The 6,115-nt window shown below is 39.0% G+C and overlaps 1 pseudogene; it reads right to left on the reverse strand.

Annotated features, from left to right (window-relative positions):
• Positions 1-352: 352 nt before the first annotated feature.
• LOC137765984 (microtubule-associated protein RP/EB family member 1 pseudogene) lies at positions 353-997 on the reverse strand (annotated as a pseudogene).
• Between the last annotated feature and the right edge of the window lie 5,118 nt (positions 998-6,115).

Genomic DNA, 6,115 nt, shown 5'->3' on the forward strand with positions numbered 1-6,115 from the left:
CCACCTCATAACACATCCTCCCCAGAAATCATCCTTTACCAGGAGCACAAAGGAGAGCTCCCAAGATCAACCTCTTCATTTCTGAGGTGAACCTACTAGATGTTAATACTGTGCTGTAAGGAAAAATGATCCCAACTCAAACTAATTGGAAAAGAAATAACACTGCTGCAAAGGGCACTTTAAGAAGTGCTTTTTGCTTATGGAAAGAAACCAGCAAGTCCTCTAAGTATAATAAAGGAGAGTGTTTTACAGTTAAGCACGATTTGGAGTGAAGCATTCAGATGTTGCTGCTTTGCTGGTCCAGGCTGTTAATGCTCTGCTGGTCCTTCCCATGGGGCCCCTTCCTTAGGAATCACAAAGCTTCATCTGTGGCACAAAGACGCCACACTCCCAATACAGGGCAATCTTCTTCCTCATTCTCCTGGCAATCAGTTCAAAGTTCCTTAACTTTCCAAAGTAGAAATCCTTTGCTTCTCCTATTTGTCAGCTGTTTCAACACATTGATCTGCAGCATTAATCTCACTGCTTCATAATACCCATTGCCTAAGCCAAGATCTTTTGTCCCAGCCAGAACCTGTATTAGCATTTGAGTCTAACTGGCCTCCAAGGAGCTGCACTGCTGGTTTGTTCAAACTCTAACAACAAGGGAAGGTGCTCCTGATATATCTGGACCTTGTCTAGCAGCTACAGCAGGGTCATAGTCTTTTCCATCGTACTCGCATAAAAGTTTTCTTGAACCACTGAGCAAATTAAAAAAGACTTGAAACCTTCCTTTCAATGATTTGTCCACAAGAATTATTTTGTCAACATCCATTCTCTTAAAACCTGCTTGTAGTATTTTAAAATTCTGGATATATTCATGATTTGGCTTAGTTTGGAATTTCCCTTTCTTCAAGGCAGTATAACCAGGGAACAGCATATCCATTAATTGACAGTCAGCAACCCCCATGCATAACTGTTCCATCTTTTTTGGGGCCGATTGCAGAGAATCATTCATTAAAACCAGTATCACCTCTTTTTACTGGAAGCGGACTTAAAATTGGAATATGATAATGGAAGGACACCCTTTATGCTGTGAACATAGAGATATTTTAGAGATGCCACAGAAGTGGATGGCTGGTCATTTAGAAGGTGATCATGGTTCAGGATCTAGTCTAATTTTGAGGCAACAGAAATTCCATTTTTTTCAGTGAACTTGGAAGTGATCATGCTCTGAGGAACTGTCTCAAGCTACCTAAAGTCTTAGGAGACTGAAGTATAAACCTGGTGGGCATTTGACTGCCTGGGGCAGGGTACAGCTAATGAAGGGCAGGGGAAGGAAGGGAAGGCGAATGGACACCTATTAGCTTTTTTATTAACTTTGTACAGAGAGCCAGCTAGAAAAATCTACATCCATGAGGGAGGGGACTCTTAGGAGACCTGGGAGACGAATTGCCCAGGTATTTAAACAACCAGTGTAATGGTATCTGTAGGTTCATGTATCCCAGATGCAGGAACTTGCTGGGCCTAGTTCCTGAATCCCCACCAAGCCTGTGACTTCAGCTAAGCTGGGGATCTGCTGGTTGCCTGCTGAAGGGCAGGTGGCTGGAATCCACCGACAGCTAGACGGAGAGAGTGCTGGCCCAGAGGACCAGAGACTGGGGCTCCATCGTCCAAGAGAGGGCGCCTGTAGCACTCAAAGTGGAGGGCTGCTCCAGCTTAGTGGGGCCATCCTTCACTTACATCCTACATTTTCAGTTAGTATTGTGCCTCACTTATTAAATACCCACTTCCTGATCTTTGCTAATCTATCTGGACCATGAGCATCTCTTCACTTTCTGCTTCCAGCGTTTGTAGCTGTCTGTAACCTCCATACATCCCCACAGCCTATGGATTTCTGACCAGGTACGCCACCTATTGGTGACACTGGATTCTCACAGAATCAGCCCTTAAACCCTGCTGTCCCAAAGGTTTACCAGCAACACTTACCTTAACAAACTCTCTGTTAGAGGAGGTGCTCGCACTCGCTGGATCTCATTTCTTCTAGAAGTTTCAAACTATTGACAAAAAGCTAATGTCTGTTAGAGATGCTATCCATGAAGCAATAAGAGATTAATTTTGATATAAACTAGACACTGATATGATGAAACCAGAAACAAAAAATCAGCTTCTTGTTTTGATGGGAGGGGGAGGGGGGCCCAGCTAGTCAAGAGGATGGGAAGAAAGGCCTACTGCACTAGTTATTCAACCTTGTACTAATTCTGATTGATTTCTCCTAATATGTAGCTCTCAAATGGTGATTTGGGTGCCTATTATAAACCCTTAAAGTTTATTGGGGAGGAATTAGCAAACACTGGATATTTCAGATCATAGAACTATCATTTGTGTGACTTGCCCAAAATAATGTTTTTATAAACTCAAGGAATCTGACTGGCTTTAGGTGACAAAGCAATGTTACTATTTGGTCAGTTAGAAATGAAATTTAGGGTTATGGTTCACAGAATTTTAAAAAAATCAGTTTTTCATTATTTTAAATGTCACTTGCAAAAGCAGGAAATGCTGTGTTCAACTGGCTGATAGAATTAGGATGACAGTAATAAATCTTTTAATAAAAAGCATGGTATAACAGTAAAATTACTGCAGAAAAAACACACCCTTATAGTGGCAAAATCACAAAATGTTGTATCTGCGTAATGTCATTTGTTTGGGCAGGTAAGTCATAATTTTGTACATTGCAGTTTTTCTATGTTTTATGAACATGTAGTAAAAATACTGTGAAATTAAAGAACAATTTAAAACACTCTAGGTAGTCATAAATATTTACTTGTTATAACAGATACGCATAAAAGACTTATGCAAAGTCTACTGGACCTCCAAGAAGATTCTGTTTTGCTGTGTTTCTGATTTCTGCAGCATCTTACCAGAAAATGTGCCTCCAAATAGACAAAGAACACATTGTCCGGTTCATGTTTGCACCATCAAGGTTGGAGATTCTGTCCCTTTGATCAAATGATTTTTATTGGATTTCCACGATGCACTGTGCATTTCAGAATGTGGAAGCAGACAGAGAGAAGACAAAAATACACCCCCATGGAGCTTATTCTTGGTGGGGGCAGTTTGGGGGTAAGTAGCAGGGATGCACACAGATAAAGATGGAATGAAATGATGAATAGAGTAATTCAACCCATTTACATATGTTTGGCTTTTGATAGGAGTGGATCATGAATTCTTAATTTGTCCTTTCTTTATCATGTTTTTCTGTTGCTTTTTCGTCTTCTTTGCTACCCTCCACTATTGAATATCCTTTTCTTCCCTTAGTTACTAAAATTTCTGAACTTTGTTAGGCATAGATCTGCCAAGTTGAGAATGCCTGTCCCTTGTAACTGAGTGTAACTACTTCTACAGCAACAACAAATAATAATAATGACAAAAGCAAGAACCTATATATCACTTAATAAGTGTCGGGCAGTGTTTTCAACACTTTTTGCATATTCCTCATGGAAACCTCTCAGCAACTGTATGTGGTGGGTGCTACAAGTATCCTTGCTTTTCAGATGTGGAAACTAAAGAACAGGGAGTAACTTGCCCAGGATCTCACAGATAGTGAATCCTAGGGCTGGGATCCCTAGGAGCCCTTCCTTAACCTGAGAGATATTTCTTAATATTTTCTTCTGAACGTTTTAAAGTTTTGCTTTTCACATTTGAGTTATTAATCTATGTATAATGAATTTTGAGCATGATATGATGTAGGTATCCATTTTTATGTGAATAACTCATTTTCCCAGTTCCATTTATTGGTACGCAAACATAAAATTTCTATCTATGTCTGAAATTGTTTCTGCTTTCTATACTATTCTCCTGGCAAATTTGCGTATCCCTGTGCCAATATCAAATTGCCTTAATTGATTTAAATCTCAATAAATTCTTTATACCACTTTATTCCTCTTCTCCAGGAGTGTACTGGTTACCCTAGACCCATGCTCCTCTCTAAAAATTTTAGATCCAGCTTTTCTCATTTCCCAGAAAACCCCCTAAGGATTTTTAAAAATCAGGCTTGCAATAAAGCTGTAGATAAAGTTGGAGAGAATTTGAATTTTGTGATAGTGACTTTCCCTATCTGTGAATATGACATACACTTCCATTATTTGAATATTCTTTGATGTCTTTTAATAGAGTTTGAGACATTTCCATAGAGATCTTGCACATCATTCGTTAGACTGATTAAGCAAATTTTTATTGGAATAAAGCCTCTTTGCAACAGAGTTCACAGGTCTTAAATGTGTATAAGCTCCATGAATTCTCACAAATTGAATACGCTTTTGTCACCAGCACTCAGATCAAGGAAGAGACCTTTACCAGACTCAGAAGTCCCCTTCCAGTCTTTCCCCCTCCCCCAGATAACCACTACTCTGACTTATAACACCCTAGATTGATTTTATACCAGTTTTTGGACTTTATATATATGGAAATATTATTTTTGTATTTTATCTGTTTCTTGCACTCCGCATGATGGTTATAAGATCTATTCATTTGAATAGTTATGAATGACTCATTCCCACTGACTGCTTTATATTATTCCACTGTGTGAATATAACACAATATATTTATCCATTCTCTCTATTGATGGGCATTTGGCTTATACTATGATTTCGGCTATTACAAATAATGAGGCCATGAACATTCTTATGAATGTCTTTTGGTGACCATTTGTATACATCGCTGTTGAATACATGCCCAGGGGTGGAATTGCTGGGTCATAGAGTACACAAGTGTTTCAGCTTTAGTACATATTGTGAAGCAGTTTCCAAAGATGGTTGGACCGTTTTACACTCCCACGAGGAGTATATGAAGGTTCCAGGTTTTCCTTATCCTATCCATACTTGGTAGTGTCTTATTTATTTTTGTCATTCTAGTGGGTATATAGCAGTATAGAATTGTGGGCTTAGTTGACCTTTTTTCTTTTAAATTTTTTAAAAAACTTTTTATTTTATATTGGAGCATAGCCGATTAATAATGTTGTGATAGTTTCAGATGCACAGCAAAACAACTCAGCCATACATATACATGTAGCCATTCTCCCCCAAACTGCCCCCCATCCAGGTTGCCACATATTAGTTGACCTTTTCTTGATAACTATTTGATGGATATCTTCTTTGCGAAATGAATAATTGTCCATAATTTTGCCCATTGGGTTTTCTAGCTTCTAAAAAATCACGTTATAGGAGGTCTTTACTGATCTACATATAAGTCCTTTGTTGAGTACATGTATTTTAAATATATTTTCCCACTCTGTGGCTTACCTCTTCACACTAAATGGTGCCTTTTTTTTTTATTATTAAGTGTTTTGGACTAGCATTCAATGATCTTATTTATTTATTTATTATTATTTTTAAATTAATTTATTTTTGGCTGTGTTAGGTCTTTGTTGCTGCGTGTGCATGGGCTTTCTCTAGTTGCAGCGAGCAGGGGCTACTCTTTGTTGCAGTGTGCGGGCTTCTCATTGCGGTGGCTTCTGGTGCGGAGCACGGGCTCTAGGTGCACAGGCTTCAGTAGTTGTGGCACGCGGGCTCAGTAGTTGTGGCTCATGGGCTCTAGAGCACAGGCTCAGTAGTTGTGGCACACGGGCTTAGTTGCTCCGCGGCATGTGGGATATTCCTGGACCAGGGCTCGAACCCACATCCCCTGCATTGGCAGGCGGGTTCTTAACCGCTGTGCCACCAGGGAAGTCCCTAAATGGTGTCTTTTAAGAAACGAGTTTCTTAGCTAAAAGGTTTTCTAATTCACTTATTTTATTTCTTTACTATTATCACATTTTATGTGTCAGTTTAATAAATCTCTGCCTACTTCAATACATGAAAATATCCTGCTGTGTTCTATTTCAAAAGCTTTATTGTTTTACTGGGTTGCATTATATGAAATTACCAATAGTCAACCTACAAAACCGTCAGTTTCATGTGGTTCAACCAAACATATTCAACCTGCAATCGATCTGGAATTGATATTCATATCTGATGTGAGGTAGGGATCAACACTTTTTTTTATTCAACTGTCCCACTGTTAGCTTTCCATAAATTAGATGACTGTATATAGGTGGGTCTCTTTATTGATTCATTATTCTGTTCCACAGGTTTATTTG

The sequence above is a fragment of the Eschrichtius robustus genome, chromosome 6, assembly GCF_028021215.1.
Source record: "Eschrichtius robustus isolate mEscRob2 chromosome 6, mEscRob2.pri, whole genome shotgun sequence".
NCBI classification, from domain to species: domain Eukaryota; kingdom Metazoa; phylum Chordata; class Mammalia; order Artiodactyla; family Eschrichtiidae; genus Eschrichtius; species Eschrichtius robustus.